The sequence below is a fragment of the Hemiscyllium ocellatum genome, chromosome 7 (genome assembly GCF_020745735.1).
Source record: "Hemiscyllium ocellatum isolate sHemOce1 chromosome 7, sHemOce1.pat.X.cur, whole genome shotgun sequence".
Classification (NCBI taxonomy): domain Eukaryota; kingdom Metazoa; phylum Chordata; class Chondrichthyes; order Orectolobiformes; family Hemiscylliidae; genus Hemiscyllium; species Hemiscyllium ocellatum.
In genome coordinates this window covers 52,705,463-52,726,578 of record NC_083407.1, presented here as the reverse complement: position 1 = coordinate 52,726,578, position 21,116 = coordinate 52,705,463, and the positions used below count along the sequence as shown (strand labels likewise).

The 21,116-nt window shown below is 42.9% G+C and overlaps 1 protein-coding gene across 1 annotated transcript in view; it reads left to right on the top strand.

The window, feature by feature from the left end:
- LOC132817351 (sodium-driven chloride bicarbonate exchanger-like) overlaps window positions 1-21,116 on the top strand; it is a 252,399-nt gene that overhangs the window by 28,386 nt on the left and 202,897 nt on the right. The gene's annotated exons all lie outside the window — the stretch shown is intronic.

Here is a 21,116-nt window from a genome sequence, read left to right as displayed (position 1 = left end):
AGCTGTTTCTGTATCCTGATCAAAGCCTTCACATCTTTCTAATGTGGCATCCAGAACTGTACACAATATATCAAATATGGCCTAAAGATCAATATAGCAGAAACAAGACTCGCCAACTTTTATACGCTATGTGCTGCCTAATGAAGGAATGCATGCTTTATGCCATCTTGACCTCCTTACCACTTATGTTGCCACTTTCAGGAAACAGTGGATCTATACATCGAGATCTCTTTGTATATTGATGCTACTAAGGGTTCTGTCATTTACTGTATACTTCCCTCCTGCATTAGATCTTTTAAAACGCATCACCTCACATTTGGCCAGATTAAACTTCATCTCTCTGTGTAAACCCTCCTGAGCGGCAATAGCAAGGCTTCCTGCCAGGATATTGACAATTCTCCAATTATCTAAAGCCCTCCCTCCTACACCAGCTCTTTAGTCATGTATGTAATTGTACTATCTTCCTATTCCTAGCCTCACTGGCAGGTAGCACAGGAAGTAATCTTGAGATTACAACCTTAGAAGTTCTGCTTTTCAACTTCCTACCTCGTTCCCTGAACTCTCTTTGCAAGACCTCATCTCTCTTTCTGCCTATGTTATTGGTGCCAATGTGGACCACAACATCTCACCCTCCCATGTCAGAATATCTAGTGCCGGCTCAGAGACATCCTTTGACTCAGGCACCAGCGAGGCGACACATGATCCTGGAGTCTTGCTTACAGCACAGAAATGCCTGCCTGTGTCCCTGACTATGGAGTCCCCTTTCACTACTGTTTGGCTCCACTTCAACCATCCCTGCTGCAGAACAGTGCCAATTGTGATGTGACAGATCTGGCTGCTGCTGCTGTATTTCCCTGAGGGCATTCTTCCACAGTATCCAAAACGGGACCCCTTTTGAGAGGAGAATGTCCACAGGGGACTCTTGCACTGTCTGCCCGCACCTAATCGTCTTCCTGTCTGTAACCTTTACTCGTGGTGAGACCAGCTCACTAAATGTGCTATCCATGAGTCAACCTCATAGATACTCAGTAGTGAGTCTATCTGCAGCTCCAGGCACTCCATGCGACAAATTTGTAGCTGAAGCTGAACACGCTCCTGTATACGTATTCACCATATGAAAGTTATCATAATTAATCACTTAACCTTAATTAGGATTGAGCCTCAAATGCAGTTTGTCAGCATTGCACCCAGTCCTCACCCGAAAAAAGTAGCTAGAACTGGGAACTTATTAACCACTAGCCAATGCCCGTTTTCTTCTTGAAATTTGTTTGCTCTCCAACCCCACTGCCCATCTCCATACTCACCATCAAGAGCCTGGAAGAATTCACCCCTTTGAGGTTTATTTGTACTTTTTGTAAAATGACTTGACATTTTCCCCTCTGCCATCTTATTTCTTTTAACACACATGTTCTACATTGTAATATATAATAGATGACAAATTCCTATGCTTCTATGATGCTGCTGTTGGACTGGCAATTTGGAAATGCAGAAGTGTTTATGATAGCTTTGTAATTTTGATCTATCATATAAAATGACCTCATATGTTGCAGGATTTTCATTTGCCTAATTCCTCTGAAGGTGTGAATGATGAGCATTCTTACCAATTATTTCAAAATAATTAGTTAAACTGGTAACATCCACCTTTTGAATGCTATAACATATAAGCAAATATTTATTTATCCTTGTATTTTATAAGTTTGTTGGCACAGCATCGTGACAATGCATTCTTTTGGTGTCATTACCCACAGTGAAGGGCATTAAGTTCTTCGCCATTAAAACATTTGACAATTCAGTTGCTGTTAGTGATGTTTTTCAGTACCGGTACCATGGTAACTGTGTATCTTTTGAATTGCTCTTTTTGTTTGAATTCTAAAACCCTAGCATCGGTGAAGTAACTTCTAGTGTTTATGGTGTTTAGATCCACTTTTCATTGACTGCTGGCAGATTTGTGAATGTAGCTCTGTCTGACTGTTATAAGGCTAATACTAATTTATTTAACACACATTTGGTCAGAAGACGGATCACAAGCAATTAATTTGTGGAATCCAAATTAAAATACGAGCGTAAATTGTGCTTACATTCTTCTGTTCTTTCAAAGTAGTACAGATTGCTATTTTCTTGAACATTTGGACTTTTTATATTCACCTTTTAATTTGCATTCCAAAGGACTGCATCTATAATCTAGTTCCTGACTTTATGCTGTAAAATCTGTTTTCAGGAGATCAACAGCTAACTTGTGGAACACTGTGACACTTTGCTGGTGATTTACTCAAAGCTAAATTAGCAATATATGGGTGCTATGTTCTGAGCATTCAATTGAAAGGATGCTATATAGTAGCTTGGAACGATTACATTGATCATTGCTCTACCACTCAGTGCTAGAATACCTTACTTTATTATATATATTCTATATAAAAAGAGGTTAGTGGTCTTGGGAGTACAAAGGGATTTCACCAGAAGCACTGGACAATAAATTTAAAACCATATCTCACCACCTATTGGTTGATTATCCTTTTATATTTGCATAAGCTTTGTGTTTTACTCCTCCGGTAGCTTTGCCTCTTGCAAGGAGTATCCATTAAGAGTTGACAAAATATCAGCTGATTTTGGAAATGAAAGACACTAGTTATACTGAACTTCCAGTTTAAGGTATTTGAGATGAGTTGGAGCAAAATACCTTGTTTCCCAATTCTTCCAGTTTTTTTTCCTTCTGGGAGCAGCATCCACCAATCCAACTGATGAACCATTGCATTCCCTACTGAACACAGTTCAAATCACAACTATGTAGCCCTCTGGTTTTTGGAAGCATTTTGGTTCTTCCCTCTCCCCTCTCTTAAGCACGTGTTAAGCAACCAACTTTAACTTAGAGTCGTAAGGGAGACCAGAATTGCACGCAATATTCCAACAGTGGCCTAACCAATGTCCTGTACAGCTGCAACATGACCTCCCAACTCCTGTACTCAATACTGTGATCAATAAAGGAAAGCATACCAAACGCCTTCTTCACTATCCTATCTACCTGCGACTCCACTTTCAAGGAGCTATGAACCTGCACTCCAAGGTCTGTTTGTTCAGCAACACTCCCTAGGACCTTACCATTAAGTGTACAAGTCCTGCTAAGATTTGCTTTCTCAAAATTCAGCACCTCGCATTTATCTGAATTAAACTCCATCTGCCACCTCTGAGCCCATTGGCCCATCTGGTCCAAATCCCATTGTAATCTGAGATAACCCTCTTCGCTGTCCACTACACCTCCAATTTGGTGTCATCTGCAAACTTACTAACTGTACCTCTTATGCTCGCATCCAAATCATTGATGTAAATGACAAAATGTAGAGGGCCCAGCACCGATCCTTGTGGCACTCCACTGGTCACAGGCCTCCAGTCTAAAAAACAACCCTCCACCACCACCCTCTGTTTTCTACCTTAGAGCCAGTTCTGTATCCAAATGGCTAGTTCTCCCTGTATTCCATGAGATCTAACCTTGCTAATCAGTCTCCCATGGGGAACCTTGTCAAACGCCTTACTGAAATCCATATAGATCACATTTACTGCTCTTCCCTCATCAATCTTCTTTGTTACTTCTTCAAAAAACTCAATCAAGTTTGTGAGACATGATTTCCCATGCACAAAGCCATGTTGACTATCCCTCATCAGTCCTTGCCTTTCCGAATACATGTACATCCTGTCCCTCAGGATTCCCTCCAACAACTTGCCCACCACCGAGGTCAGACTCACTGGTCTATAGTTCCCTGGCTTGTCTTTACCACCCTTCTTAAACAGTGGCACCACTTTAGCCAACCTCCAGTCTTCCGGCACCTCTCCTGTGGCTATCAATGATACAAATATCTCAGCAAGAGGCCCAGCAATCACTATTGAGCAAAGTTTTAATAATTTATTACTCCCCGCAATCAGCACCTTCCTCCCCCATCTGAAATTAAATGGGGATCCTTAAAATGATGGCTGGAAACCAATGTATCCCAATAGCCAGCCGGTATCAAGAATCCTTGAAGTGCATGGAACACTCATTTGAGCAAAATAACCTGAGCAATAAAATGGAGCACAAAAACAAAAACCTCTTGCTTCCTACTGAACAGAAATTGTTAAACCTCTCTCTGGCCACTCGTATGAGTCACCCCCCTCCCTTCAATCTCTGGTCTGAATGGTTGAATGGCCTTTTCCTGACCCTGTTTCCTGTTTTCCTAATTCTAGGAGCTCATCTCCTTACTCCTCAAACCCAGCTTGCCATCTATATGACATAAGTCAGGATCTCTATCTGGCTGGATAAGTGCAGCTCCAATAACATTGAAGAAGCTGATGAAGGAGCAATGCTCTGAAAGTTTGTGATTTCAAATAAACCTGTTGGCCTATAACCAGGTGTTGTGTGACTTCTGACTTCGTCCACCTCAGTGCAACACTGGCACCACCACATCATTCAAAAACCATTCAGGCCAAATCAGCCTGCCTGATTGGCACCACATTCTCTCCTTTCACCACTGTAAAATTGATCAAAGCGTGTACCATCGACAAGGTGTGCTCCAGGAACTCACCAAGGCTTCATGGACAGCAACGGACAGTTTCTGTCTATGCCACACACCGTATTGAATTGGAACTGTATCATTATTTCTTCACTGTCACTGGGTCAACAGCCTTGACCTCTCTTCCCAACAGTACAATGGATGTACCTACACCACAGGGACTGCAGTGGTTCAAGAATGAGGCTAGCCTCCACCTTCTTGAGCGTAGTTAGAGATAGGCAATAAATGCTGGCCTAGGCAGCAACACCCACATCTTGTAAATGAATTAAAAAATGCCTTGACACTTCCAACAAGTCCTCTTGACAGATACTTCTAACAGTTTCTGTAAGCTTGACACTGAATTTAGAAACTTCTTATGCCTGCTTTTTACATCCCAAAGGGCACCATACTTCCACTAAAGAAGACATGACCTGCTCCAGAGATGTACCAGGACCACATCCAAAAGGGTACCTTACCCTTCAGATTTGTACCCTGATTATCTAATCAAATCCATCATGTTCAGATCTGTTTCAAGTAGGCCTAATTGCACACTTCATGCTTCATACAAAGCAGATGCTAAAATCTGACATAAGTAGAAACATTTAATGATTTAAATGTTGTATGTGAAATTCAGCCTGCTCCAAATTCTGCTCCTGTGAAAATAGGAAACTCTGTATTCTGGGGCAGGGCTTAGGATTTCCGATCACTTCCACCATTTTCTTACTTCAAAAATGTTCTCTGACATAGAGAAAATCTTGATCAAGGTGTTTAAACATTTTCCTGAAAAATATCTTTAACATTTTTGTGTGAACATTTGCATTTGTAGCATGAGTAAGTGACCACCTATTGCTTTGTGTGTAAACATTTTGGTTGCTAACTATATTTCCAGTGCATTGATGACGTATGACAGATAAAAGTGGCGTTTCTGCTGCTTTAAAAGAAGGAAAAGAAGACACAGGTTTAGGTATTGATTGGTAATAGAGGGCTAAATTAGCTTGATGTTTGTACAGCTCAGAAAGCTGCTTTTTCCAGTTCTAACTGGTCCTGTGCAAATGCTCATTCTGACTGTCAAGTTGATGTGTGAAACAAAGAAATCTTTTATGTCGAAATTAGGTCTAAGTATAATTCGGGAATAACTGAGATTTACGTTTGCTTCTGGCGTAATTCACTATAGCAACATAAATATATGGGTGACAGATAGTGGTCTCAGAATAATATTTCTGTATAATTACTTAAGAGGGGATATGTACCTACTTAAAGGGTCAGAAATGATTGCATACAAATATAATTTTGGATAAGATGGCAGGAACTTTCCCATTTGAAGTTGAAGAATGGCAGCAAGCAGGTTTCATGCTGTCATTTCTGTCATGTTTGGAGCAAGTTATCCTGGTCAGTCACATACTTATTTATGAGAGCGGGATGTTGTGTTCATTCCTCAGTGAATTGCATGGTAAATGAAATACAAGTGCTCACCACTACCAGGATTCTCCAACTTCCAAGGCTCTGGTGCCATACATAAAGCCCAGCTTAACACCACTTCAGATACTGCAAGCCAGAAACTATCCCTCACACTGTGGTGATTGCCTGTAATACCTGATCAAATGGCACAGAAGAAAGCTAAGCTTGTGCAATGCTTCATGGAGAAAGATCTGAAGACACTAGTGAACAAGGTGATGGAGGTAGTATCAGTTACCTTCCTAGCTGGGCACAACAAGACCTAAACACATTGGGCAGGGATAGCACGGTATTTATTACTGTCTCAACCATCAAAAGGGATGCCTATTAGCAAGAAGGCTAATGGTCTTCTGCACTTGGCATGGGTAAGTGACACCATCATCTCTCCGCTACCTCACTCTTATGTCACAATTACACACTGTGATTCTGTGACTGAACACATTTTATACCATGGCTCACAGATAACAATTTTCAGCATTGCGCTCATGATGTCCACTCAAAGCTTATACCACCTCACCCTCCACAATTACCACCTGTTCCAACCCTTAGCACTTCCTATTCACCCTGGTGACACCTCACTACCTCACCTGCTAATGCTTGGTCACTAACTGCTCTTGCATTCACTTCCGTCATCATCCAACCTTCGTTTTGCTCTCATTTCAGGAAAACCTGGCCCACAATCGGGCAGAGAGGGCAAAGTCCAGCAAGGGATGTAGTGGACATCAAGCTCTTTACTCCCTATGAGGAGAAGATAGTGGAACTGGCAGGGAAGACACTTGTACTTAATCAACCCAGTAAGCTCCAAAGTGTTGTGCTACTCTTCGATCAACACCAGCATTAACTTATTCATGTTCTACTCAAGTTTCTATCAATCTCCAGATTATTTCCCCACTCTTCTGTGGACAGTCGTTTCAGTCAGAGCTTCCAGAATGAAGAAATGCTGGCCTGACCTCCTCAGAGACAGCTGAGGAGGAAGCCTGTGAACTTAAAGAATGCACTGACAAAGTCTTCACCAAACAGATTTTAATCTTGTGGGTACTGAAGCTAGATTAGATTTGGGGATACGGTCTCAGAGCACCTTACTTGTATGTCTCTGCAGCAACAGAAAAAGAAATGTCCAAGGTCTCTGGTGCTCAGAGGACTGCAAGTGACCAAGTAGCTGCTGAGCCCTGTGTAGAAGATGTGCCCCTGTTCTCAATATAGTAACATGCTCAACCTACAGAAATATATACAAGAACTGAAGCACTTGTTAAGCTCCAACAATCAATAGCGAAGTCCCTTAATGTTCTCACTATAGTGGTGATGACCAGGCTATCTCTACGGAAAGGATTGTGTCAGTCCTGGAGACCCAGGAAGACAGGCATCACAGGGAGGAGGAGTGACACACTGAAACCCTGGAATTTTCTTCTCAGGACACTCCAAAGGTGCCCTGCCCCTCCAACTCCCCACTGCCTATGATTGCCAAATCTGAAGCAGTGCAAGCTGAAGAAGGTGAGACCATGCCTGGACTGGAGACTCTCAGCAGGCCCACTACATAAGACCGAATAACACCAGAGGGCAATCGCCAAAGACTTCCAACTCAACAAGGCCAACCATAAGGGATACTCCTGCAACCCCAGCTACGGATTTAAAGTCTGATCATAGTGGGAGAGAGAGGCAAAAGAAAATACACCGAGGGCACATAGCTGGTGCAGGAGTTACATCATTGTAAACAAGCAAATACTTTTTGTCAATGTTTATTCACTTACGTACATGACACAGTTGCTCATAGCACCAGAGATCCAGGTTTGATTCCAGCCTCGCTTGACTGCCTATGCAGAGTTTGCATATTCTGCCCGGATCTGCTCCGGTTTTCCTCCTACAGTCCAACGATGTGCAGGTTAGGTGAATTGGCCATACTAAATTGCCCATAGAGTTCGGGGATGTGTAGGTTAGGTGCGTTAGGCTGGGAAATATAGAGTAATAGGGTAGGGGTCTGGGTGGGTTATTCTTCAGAGGGTTGGAGTAGACTTGTTGGGCTAAATTCTGGATTAGTGGTCCTGGAAGAGCACAGCAGTTCAGGCAGCATCCAAGGAGCTGTGAAATCGACGTTTCAGGCAAACGCCTGAACCGCCGATTTCGCTGCTCCTTGGATGCTGCCTGAATTGCTGTGATCTTCCAGCACCACTAATCCAGAATCTGATTTCCAGCATCTGCAGTCATTGTTTTTACCTTGTTGGGCTAAATGACCTGTTTCTACACTGTACAGATTCTATACATTGCCTGCTATAGCATTATTTTTGGTATACATGTTGATGTAACATAAAGCAAAATTTTGACCGGTAGTAGTGTCCAGGGATGTGCACGTTAGGTGGATTAGCCATGCTAACTGTGGGGTTATGGGGATAGGGTGAGGGGGTGAATTGGTCTGGGTGGGGTGGAGTGCTCTTTCAAGGTCAGGTTCAGACTCAATGGGCCAAATGGCCTCTTTCTGGTCAGTAGGGATTTTATGATTCTATAATCCCAAGGATGTATGATGTTGGAATTGCTGAATGTTGTTCACCTCTCAAGCAACCAAGTTGTTAACCTCATACGTCAGAGACCTTTGAACCTTTGTCAATATGACTGCAGCCAAGGTGTTGCACAATAATGTGGGGTACACTGAGGATAACTACAATGTCCAGAGTGTGTACTATGACCTAGCCTGCACATATCCTTCAATACCTGCACCCACCTGCTTGGGTGAGAATACAGAATTAATGATAATTCCACACATTTAGTCAGAAAATGCTGCTCCTATGTATGAGGCAGTACAGTGACACTTGAGGTTCAGAGATGACCAGTCAGGAGCTTACACTTCCATAGTCCCTCCTAGCACAGTGGTCTGCAGAGAAAACAGCACAAATTGCTGCCTCTTGCCATCATAGAGGATGTTCAAGCATGTCATGACAATTTTACAGCCTCTGCACATTTTGAAGCATTGAATGGATACTGATTTTAACAAAAAGTAATTCAGCACTTAAAAAGAAACTCGGAAGGAAAAAAATACATAATAGCTAGTGGATTTAGGGAAAGGAAACAAAAGCTGGCATGGCTCAAAGGTAGAAGACAGTGGGTGGTGGCGGAGGGTTGTTGGTATGCTTTCCTTTATTGGTCAGAGTATTGAGTACAGCAGTTGGGAGATCATGTTGCGGTTGTACAGGACATTGGTTAGGCCACTGTTGGAATATTGCGTGCAATCCTGGTTTCCTTCCTATCTGAAAGATGTTTTGAAACTTGAAAAGGTTCAGAAAAGATTTACAAGAATGTTGCCAGAGTTGGAGGATTTGAGCTATAGGGAGAGGCTGAATAGGCTGGGGCTGTTTTCCCTGGAGCATCGGAGGCTGAGAGGTGACCTTACAGAGGTTTACAAAATTATGAGGGGCATGGATAAGGTAAATAGGCAAAATCTCTTCCCTGGGGTCGGGGAGTCCAGAATGAGAGGGCATAGGTTTAGGATGAGAGGGCAAAGATATAAAAGAGTCCTAAGTGGCAACTTCTTCACGCAGAGTGGTACGTGTATGGAATGAACTGCCAGAGGTGGAGGTTGGTACAATTTCAACATTTAAGAGGCATTTGGATGGGTATATGAACAGGAAGGGTGCTGGCATGTGGGACTAGATTGCGTTGGGATATCTGGTCGGCATGGACGGGTTGGACCAAAGGGTCTGTTTCCATGCTGTACATCTCTATGACTCTATGACTCATGTATCAGACGAACAGCTTCTGATGGGAGTGCTCAGGGTGGTGGGCAAGAGCAGGTACTGATCTCACTGAAAGAGCACTCTCATTTAATGATCTAGCACAGCTCACTGACAAAACTCACGTACCGGTAACAGATAGCTGAGCAAGGCACTGACATCTGCTCGATTATACCTGGGCAAAAAGTCAATATGTTTAGGAGAGAAAATTGGCTGACTGAAAACTAAGATTGTTGGAAATCACAGTGGGTCAGACAGCATCTGTGGAGAGAACATGTTTACGTTTCACATCTAAATGGCTCTTCATTAGAGCTAACGTGAAGTGTGGAGAGGGCAGCATTTATCATAGAGTCATGTGGAAACAGGCCATTACGCCCAAAACGTCCACTGTGACCTTCTGAAGAGTAACCCACACAGACCCATTCCCCTACACCATTACTGTACACTCACCCCGACTAATGCTCCTAACCTACACATCCATGAACACTATGGGCAACTTAGCATGGCCAATTCACCTAAACTGCACATCTTTGGACTGTGGGAGGAAACCGGAGCACCTGAAGGAAAACCCACGCAGTTGGCAGACAACAGTGTGTCTAATTTTGCCATTCTCATATTCCGATCACTTAATCTGTACTATCGGCACCCTTTCTCTCCCAACATTCCACCCCCCAACTAATGCATAAATGCTACCTCTCCACACTTCATGTCAGCTCTGATGAAGAGCCATTTAGACTTGAAATGTTAACTTGCTCTCTCTCCATGGATGCTGCCTGACTCACTGTGATTTCCAGCATTTTTTGTTTTCAGTATAGATTCCAACATTTGCAGTAATTTTCTCCCATATAAAATGTCTAGCTGGCCTTCACCTTGAAAGCAAATGGCTGAATTGGGTTGAGACCAAGCTCACGTTGTGAGTCTATGTCAAGTTGTATAGTTGAAGGGCCCAGAAAGAACATGGTCATTGGTCATGGAAGTACCTTATGCAGAAGATGTGTTTCCATTTATTGTGAAGTTAGATGACCATTCCATGAGCTGCAAGGGGCACTGACAAGACACATTGCTTTTTAACTGTGTTTTTGTGCCATCAAAGTTTTCAGTTGTGGAAAGAACAGTTGCAAGTGCGATGATAGTGCAGAAAATTGAGGTATTCATAGGGTAAAAAACAAAGAACAAAGAAAATTTACAGCCCAGGAACAGGCCCTTCGGCCCTCCAAGCCTGAGCCGATCTAAATGTACTGTCTAAACCTGTCGGTCAATTCCTAAACTTCTGTACCCCTTTACTCCCTACCTACTCATGCATTTATCCAGATCCATCTTAAATGAATCTTCCGTGCCTATCTCTACCACCTCTGCTGGCAACATGTTCTAAATGCCCACAACCCTCTGTGTGAAGTATTTGCCGTGTGTATCCCCCTTAAACTTTCCACCTCTCTCCTTGAAAGCATGACCTCTTGTTATTGAATCCTTCACCTTGGGAAAAAGCTTGTCTCTATCCACCCTGTTTATACCCTTCATGATTTTGTAAACCTCAATCAGGTCCCCCCTCAATCTCCTTTTTTCTAATGAAAATAAACCTAACCTACTCACATAGCTAGCACCTTCCATACCAGGCAACATCCTCGTAAACCTTCTCCGCACCCTCTCCAAAGCATCCACATCCTCCTGGTAATGTGGCGACCAGAACTGTACACAATATTCTAAATGCAGCAGAATTAATGTCTTGTACAATGTTAACATGACTTGCCAGCTCTTATAGGAGAAAGTGAGGACTGCAGATGCTGGAGATCAGAGCTGGAAATGTATTGCTGGAAGAGCGCAGCAGGTCAGGCAGCATCCAAGGAACAGGAGAATCGACGTTTCGGGCTGCACTTTTCCAGCAACACATTTTCAGCAGTTGCCAGCTCTTATACTCAATACCTCGTCCAATGAAGGCAAGCATACTATTTGCCTTCTTGACCACTCTATCCACCTGTGCAGCCACCTTCAGGGTACAATGGACCCGCACTCCCAGGTCTCTCTGCCCATCAACTTTTCCCAAGGCTCTTCCGTTCATTGTATAATTCATGAAAATGCATGGAAGTAAACTTCTCAGCATTTTCCAATGGGATTCCAAACTTACCATCTAAGGTGTGAGGACCGAATAAAAGGCTTTTCTCAATGTCAAGGATACGATTTATGGACTCTCTCTTGTCATTTTAAACCATCTCACCCATTCTTACTACCTCAGAGAAGAACATTTCCTCCCAATGTTACTCTATCACGGTATGCTTATATTTCAGAATGTTATTAATGATTCACATTTTAATAAATATCTTTCACTGAACAAAATACAAGTTAGTTTTACAAGGTTGGGAGAAAGAAATCAACAAAAGGATAATCTTACTTCAAATAGTAAACCAATCAGTTCAGCTATGAGATCCTGATACTCCAGATGCTAATTGGCTTACTAAATAACTGATTTAGCAGGCAGAAAGTTTGTATTCATTTTTAGCAGAAGGTATACTGTCTGCTATATCGGGAAAAGAAAAGATAGATATTCTTTACCTATTTGTGAAGCAGATGATAATTTTTAGCTTGTGAGATAAGTGTCCAAATGCCTGTTTAAGGCTCACATTTTAAGACTAGTTTCTGTTGAGGTAGCTTGTGGCAAGGAGACTGAAGTCAGTTAAAAAAAAAGAAATTCAGCAGGTCTGGCAACATCTGTAGATGGAGAAACAGAGTTAATATTTCAAATCCATTGTCCTTTCATTGTACTGATGAGTTTCTCCATCAGTTTCTGTTTTTGTTTTAAAATTTCAGCATCCACAATTCTTTGTTTTATTTTAGACTGAATTGTGTGACTGCCTGTGACAAGGAATTGCAGGTTGAGTCGATAATTTGGTTGTTTGGCTCTGATATGCAATTCACGAAGATCATGTTTGATATTCTACCTCAATTTTGCCTGCCATACAGTTTCCAAATACCATTAGTACAGAGGAACTTCGATTATCCGAATGAGATGGGTGGGCACAATTTTGTTCAGATAATTGATTATTCGGTTAATTGATTTCCCCCGGGCGTTCGGAGTTTTCTATGAGGTCTGCTCCCCGTTCAGGAGACAAGGCAGCAGCACACCGCGTGTGAGCCCAATCCCGCCCCCAGGCCCTGCCTGCCCTGCCCCGCCCCCTTGCTTGACCCCAACCCTGTCTGCTCCCACTCCCCGTCTGCCCCCAACCCCATCCACCCCTGCCCCTGCCTGCCCCCAGCCCCATCCAACACTGCCCCCGTCCACCCCAACCCCATCCAACACCCCCCACCCTGTCCAAAACCGTCCCCGCCCACCCCAATCCCATCCAGCACCGCCCCCGCCCACCCTTAACTACGTCCAACACTACCCCGCCCACCCCAACCCCATCCAACACCCCCACCCCATCCAAAACCACCCCTGCCCACTCCTACCTCCAACACCAACCCACCCCTCCCCTGTCTGCCCCCAACCCCATTCAACACCGCCCCCCACCTGGCCCCCAACCCCATCCAACACAGCCCCCACCTGGCCCCCAACCCTATCCAACATCCCCCATCCCATCCAACATCACCCCACCCACTCCCAACCCTGTCCAACACCGCCCCACCCCTTCCCCCGTTCACCCCCCCAACTCCGTCCAACACCGCACCCACCCCCTGCTCCCTGTCCGACCCCGAAGTCCATCCGCACTCACCCTGCCCCCGTCCGACCCCAATCCTGTCTGATCCCACTCTGCCCCCAACCCCAACCAACACCACCCCCACCCCACCCCCTCACCCTCCAACCTTGCCCCCCCAAACCCTGCTGCCCTGTCCACCCCCATCAACATCTGACCCCCATCTGTGCTGCCCCCTGGCCCTTGCCTCCCCCGCCCCACCGGGGTAGCCGGACTGTACATGAACAATAAGACTGCTGCTGTGTTTGTGGTGTAAGTCTCCAAATAGCACGCACACAACTTTCTCCTGCAACTTTTTGACAGGTTCCACCTCTGCCCCCTGCACACGACAATGTTGGAGAGATTATCTGGGGAAGGGGGTTTAGGGTTCACTCCTATGTAGAACTCTTGGGAAAGTGTGGGGAGAGAGAGAGAGGGTGAGAGGTCAGTCATTTAGAGATGGTTCCTGGACTGTCTGGGACTGTTCTCGGCAGCCTTTCAGTGAGCCGAGTTCATTTTTAATCATTGTACCTGTAAATAAAAGATGGGATCAGGATTGAAACAGCTATCGGGACCTTGAGATCCCCTTCAGATAATCTGAAATTCGTAAAATTGATATTCAGATAATTGAGGTACCTGTTTTTTTAAAGTGTAAAATGAGTGATCAATCATTGCCTATACACACAACAGAGCATCTGTAGCTCTCTGGACAGCAAATTCAAAATATTCACATCCTTTCAAGTAAAAAAAATCACATCACCCCAGTCCTAAATGGTTATCCTTTTATTCTGAGACACTGACCCCATGTTCTAAGTTTCCCTGCTTGGAAACATTTTCCCAGCAGCTATTCTTTAAGCCCTCTTAAGAATTTTGACTCAGAATTTTGGTCACTTTGTAACCTACTTAGCTCAAGGGAACACAGCCCTAGTTTACTCAATCGACAAGTCAAGAGCAGGATTAAGGTTCATAAGGAGGAGGTGTTAGCAATTCTGGAGAGTGTGAAAATAGATAAATCCCCTGGGCTGGATGGGATTTACACTAGGATTCTCTGGGAAGCTAGGGAGAGGATTATAGAACCTTTAGTTTTGATCTTTATGTCATCATTGTCTACTGGAATAATACCAAAAAACTGGAGGATAGCAAATGTTGTCCCCTAGTTCAAAAAGGGGAGTAGGGACAACCCTGGTAATCATAGTCCAATGAGCCTTACTTCAGTTGTGGGTAAAGTGCTAGAAAGGATTATAAGAGATAGGATTTATAATCATTTACAGAGGAATAAGTTAATTAGGGATAGTTAACAAGGTTTTGTGAAGGTTAGGTCGTGCCTCACAAACCTCAAATGAGTTATTTGAAAAGGTGACCAAACAGGTGGATGAGGGTAAAGCAGTTGATGTGGTGTATATAGATTTCAGTAAAGCATTTGATAAGGTTCTCCATGGTAGGCTATTACAGAAAATATAGAGGTATGGGATTAAGGGTGATTTAGTGGTTTGGATCAGAAATTGGCTAGCTGAAAAAAGATGGAGGGTGGTGGTTGATGGGAAATGTTCACCCTGGAGTTCAGTTACTAGTGGTGTACTGCAAGGATCTGTTTTGGGGGCACTGCTGTTGGCATTTTTATAAATGACCTGGATGAGGGCGCAGAAGGATGGGTTAGTAAATTTGTGGATGACACTCAGGTCGGTGGAGTTGTGGACAGTGCTGAAGGATGCTGCAGGTTATAAAGGGACACAAACAAGCTGCAGAGCTGGGCTGAGAGGTGGGAAATGGAGTTTCATGTGGAAAAGTGTGAGGTGATTCACTTTGGAAGGAGTAACAGGAATACAGAGTACTGGGCTAATGGTAAGATTCTTGGTAGTGTGGATGAGCAGAGAGATCTCAGTGTCCATGTACATAGATCCCTGAAAGTTGCCACCCAGGGTGTCAGGGTTGTTAAGAAAGTATATGATGTGTTAGTTTTGTTTTGGTAAAGGGATTGAGTTTTGGAGCCATAAGGTCATATTGCAGCTGTACAAAACTGTGGTGTGGTCACACTTGGGGTATTGCATACAGTTCTGGTTGCCTTCTTTTAGGAAGAATGTATAAGCATTGGAAAGAATACAAAGGAGATTTACTAGGATGTTGCGTGGTATGGAGGAAAGGTCTTATGAGGAAAGGCTGAGGGGTTTGAGGCTGTTTTCATTAGAGAGAAGAAGGTTGAGAGGTGACTTAATAGAGTCCATAAGACCATAAGACACAGGAGTGGAAGTAAGGCCATTCGGCCCATCGAGTCCACTCCGCCATTCAATCATGGCTGATGGGCATTTCAACTCCACTTACCAGCGTTCTCCCCGTAGCCCTTAATTCCTCGAGACAACAAGAATCTATCAATCTCAGCCTTGAAGACATTTAGCGTCCCGGCCTCCACTGCACTCCGTGGCAATGAATTCCACAGGCCCACCACCCTCTGGCTGAAGAAATGTCTCCGCATTTCTGTTCTGAATTGACCCCCTCTAATTCTAAGGCTGTGTCCACGGGTCCTAGCCTCCTCGCCTAATGGAAACAATTTCCTAGCGTCCACCCTTTCCAAGCCATGTATTATCTTATACGTCTCTATTAAGTCTCCCCTTAAACTTCTAAACTCCAATGAATATAATCCCAGGATCCTCAGCCGTTCCTCATATGTTAGACCTACCATTCCAGGGATCATCCGTGTGAATCTCCGCTGGACACGTTCCAGTGCCAGTATGTCCTTCCTGAGGTGTGTGGGGACCAAAACTGGACACAGTACTCCAAATGGGGCCTAACCAGAGCTTTATAAAGTCTCAGTAGCACATCTCTGCTTTTATATTCCAACACTCTTGAGATAAGAGGCAACATTGCATTCGCTTTCTTAATCACGGACTCAACCTGCATGTTTACCTTTAGAGAATCCTCGACTAGCACTCCCAGATCCCTTTGTGCTTTGGCTTTACTAATTTTCTCACCATTTAGAAAGTAGCCTATGCTTTTATTCTTTTTGCCAAAGTGCAAGACCTCGCACTTGCTCACGTTAAATTCCATCAGCCATTTCCTGGACCACTCTCCCAATCTGTCTAGATCCTTCTGTAGCCTCCCCCCTTCCTCAGTACTACCTGCCTGTCCACCTAACTTCGTATCATTGTCAAACTTCGCTAGAATGCCCCCAGTCCCCTCATCCAAATCATTAATATATAATGCGAATAGCTGTGGCCCCAACACTGAACCCTGCAGGACACCGCTCGTCACCGGCTGCCATTTTGAAAAAGAACCTTTTATCCCAACTCTCTGCCTTCTGTTAGACAGCCAATCCACAATCTATCCCAGCAGCTCACCTCGAACACCATGGGCCCTCACCTTGCTCAGCAGCCTCCCGTGTGGCACCTTATCAAAGGCCTTTTGAAAGTCTAGATAGACCACATCCACTGGGTTTCCCTGGTCTAACCTACTTGTCACCTCTTCAAAGAATTCCAACAGGTTTGTCAGGAATGACGTCCCCTTACTAAATCCATGTTGACTTGTTCTAATCAGACTCTGCTCTTCCAAGAATTTAGAAACCTCATCCTTAATGATGGATTCTAGAATTTTACCAACAACCGAGGTTAAGCTAATTGGCCTATAGTCATATAAGATGATCAGAGGATTAGATAGGGTGGACAGTGAGAACCTTTTTCCTTGGATGATGATGGCTAGCACGAGGGGACATAACTTTAAATTGAGGGGTGATAGATATAGGATAGAGGTCAGAGGTAGTTTCTTTATTCAGAGAGTAGGTGGGGCATGGAACGCACTGCCTGTAACAGTAGTAGACTCGCCAACTTTAAGGGCATTTAAATGGTCATTGGATAAACATATGGCTGATAGTGGAATAGTGTAGGTTAGATGGGCTTCAGACTGGTTTCACAGGTAGGCGCAACATTGAGGGCTGAAGGGCCTGTATTGCATTGTAATGTTCTAGGTTCCAATAGAGCCTTTCATTGCACTACCTCTAGGGTAAGTATAGCCTGACACAGCTAAAGAGACATATCTGCACATCATTCTTTAAATAAAGCCATACCAATGCCCACTATAATTAAGGATTTTTCACTCCTACTCCAATCATTTTGTGAAGAAAAGAATAACACATTATTTGTCTTCCTACTTTCTTGCTATGCCTGCATGTTATGTTAGTGATTCAAATAGTAATATATCCCAGGCCCCACTGCACATATTTTCCAGTCTTGTGCCATCCAAAAACTTATTTCTATTTTCCCAGTCAAGTGGATAATTTCATACTTCACCATATTGTTTTCCAACTACTTAATTGTTGCCCATTCACCAGCCTGTCTGTCTCCTTCTGTGGCCACTTTACATTCTCCTCACTGCTTACTTTTCTGCTTCACGTACTGAGGTTTACTGATGATAAAATATTATACTCAGTCCCCTCATTAAAGTTCTTAATACAAATTCGAAAAAACTGGGAACTAATTCCTGACCCCTGTCGTGTGTGGCTATCTCTTGCAGGCGAGGATGACACCAACATGAATGTCTTGTTTATTACTACTCCCTGCATTCTTTTCATTTAACCGATTGTTAATATATTATCCCAACCTCTTGAGTTCTAATTTTGTGTACTAATCTCTAGTTTAATTTATTTCTCTTGTGGTGAATTTTGTGGAGTGGGACAATTAATCAATGGGAGGTTAGGACCCCACCACCTTCCCACCTCAATTACAATTTAGGTCCACAGTGGGAAGATCCTTGGCTGTCCTGTGAAGAGGAGGCTGATTTTTAACTGTCTTTTATGAACTTAGAAAGTAATATCACTCACATGTTCTTCCCTTGAAAACAGCAGGGTAGACCAGGCATTGACACAGCAGGAGCCTTTTGTGGTATTATGATTCTGGGTTATGTTTTTCCAATTCTTTGTTCATTACAGCCAATATCTTAGCTGTCCTTTTCTTTGTGTGAAAAAGAATTGTAATATTTTCTTCTTTTAAAAGAAGCAAATTATTATGGTTGGAACATTCAGGTAATTTTTATTTCACTCTTATCTTGCAAAATAAAGTTGTTGGAAATTGCATTCAGTCTCAAATTCTGTACATCATTAGTGTGACTTATTTGTATTCCGTCATTGATGGCAATGAATTAGTTTTAGTATGCATAGGCATCATTAAGCATTTTGAATCGTTTGGTTTCATAAAGAGTAAAACCCCCTCAGTGTCATCTTAACAATTGAAACGGGTCACTGCACCTATTTGCAAGAGAGTAGCACAGGTTGCAGTTGTATATCGATCACAACTTTCTCACTTCCCACAGTTTTCAGCAAACTTGGATCATCTAAAGTTCAGGATGAAAGAGGAAAAGCAGCTAAGTGACTGTTTTGAAGATATTTAAATCCTTTTGGGCTATTGAAACTTAAAAAAAAAAGACATAAAATACACTACCAAGTTCACAGTCAATTTCTAATTGTAAGACCATTAAGATTCAGGAGAAGGAGTAGTCCGTTGGGCCTATTGAGCCCGTTCCATGATCTGATCATTTCCTTAATTCTACTTGTCGCTCTAACATTTGACTCCCCTGTACATCAAGAATCAGACTAACTCAATGTCTCAGCCTTCACTGTTGTTTAAGGGATAGAATTCCAAAGATTAACAGCACTCTGAGATAAAACAGTCCTCCTCATCTGTCTTAAATAGGAGACCACTTATTTTTAAACACTGCTTCCCACTTCTAGATTCTTTCATCCTCATATTCTCACAGCACTTAATGTGTCAAGCCCCTTTAGAACTCTACCCCCTGTAAATCACCCCCCCCCGTTCTCCTGAATTGCAATAAGCAGAGGCCCACCCTCCTCAACTGTTCCAAAAACACATCCTTCATTCCAGAAATCAACTTAGTTCAGCATCCAAAATCTTATCTTTTTCATATCCCCCTCTTATGCACCTCACTCCTCTCCCTGTCTTTGCAACTTCCTGCAGTCCTATAACTCTTGACGATATCTATGCTGCTCCAATTCTGTTGTCTTGTGCATCCTTGTTTTAATTACACCAGCTTGGCAATGTGCCTTCAACTTCTCTGTTCAGAACACATTTCTGCTGTCCATAAGCCTTGATTGACCAGGCTTGGAGTAGTGCATGTAGACTAATCATAATTGGAACACACTTGGAGCAGTGTGCAGTGTTCATGTCTCCATTGGTGAGATCACACTTAGAAAACTGTACACTGTCTGGTTTCCATAATTTATAAGATCAAGAGGCATTAGAGGCGGTGTAAAGTTAAATTTGCAAAGATGATACCAGAAATGGAGGTTGTAACTATCAGAAAAAACTGAATGGAGTATATATGAAGAAAGTGGAAACCATTCAACACCAGTAGTCTTTCCCATCATTCAATTAGATCTTTTTGTTTTGTATCCTGCAGTGCTCTTGCACACAACTGAACATTTTCCCCCATCATAAATCAACTGTTGTATTTTTTTCCACCTGTTAACCACCACCAGTAAATCACTTGTGTTTCCAATTAAATAATTTATGTGCAAAGCTCACTAACTACAATACAAACCATCAAAAGTTGAGGTTGCAAAACGAGAAAGGGACAATTAGATCCTACTTAATCTGTATTCTAATTCCATCCACCTCTTGGGGTTCCATAAGTCTTTGCTAGTACTAATCTATTGATCACAGATTTAACATCATTAATAGAGCTAGTACCTGACTGTTATTTCAATGGGAGTTCCACTAACTATTGTGTGAAGAAGCTTTTCTAAATATTCTCTGTCTTAAATGGCCTGGCTCAGTCTTAGATTTCCCCCCAAACAGGAAGGAAATGGTTTCTCTCTGTCAAAATCCGCAAGTCTCAGTCCAATCACTCCTTAACCTTTTAGATTACAAGCAATACAGTTGATTATATGTAATCTTTCTCCAGAGTCTAACCTTTTGGAACCATGCTGCTGGTAAATCTGTTCTGTGTTCCATCTGAGGTCACTATATCTCTTCTAAGGTGTTGAAGCCCCAATTGAACATAGTACTTGAGATGTGGCCAAACCAGGGTGTTTTTTTTAAAAGGATTAACCTATTTTTCTAAACAACCTGTTCAGAGACGTTAATACACGCCTCTGGAACAGGTGGAATTGAGCCCAGGCCTATCTGTTCAGGGGTAGGGATACTAAAGCTGTACCATAGATACAGCAAGATTTTCTGCCGCTTTATATTTTAATTCTCCAGTTACAAATATTCTTTTCACCTTTTGAATTATTACTTAGCTACTAAACTTAAGTGATTTGTCTACATGGAGCCTTAAATCACTTTGGTCCTCCTGGCTTCTAGCTTCAAACATTTTAAACACCATCTTGATTGATCCTTTTTTTGTCCAAAATTAATTGTCACGCTTACCGGATTTGAAATCCATTTGTTACTGTTTTTCTTGACTCAGTTAATCAATCCCTTTCCAGATGGGAACATAAAATTACATTGTTACCAGTCTTGTAATCACAACATAAAAGGCTAAAACAAAGGTCAGCAGTTCAGACAGCTCCTGCTGAGGGGAATAATTAATGTTTCAGGCTGAGGATCTTTCAACAAAGCTGAGAAAAGGCAAGTCGAAGGGAACAGAAAGAACAAAGCAGAAGGTCTGTAATCAAGTGTGGCTGGGGAATTTAAATATCAAGCTTTTGGAACGAAATGTAGCTATGAAAGCAGGCTGTTTTTATATGCTAGCAAACACAAGAATGGAAATAGAAAGCATAGAAGATGAAAAAGGTGGAAGAGGCATGGAGCAGATAG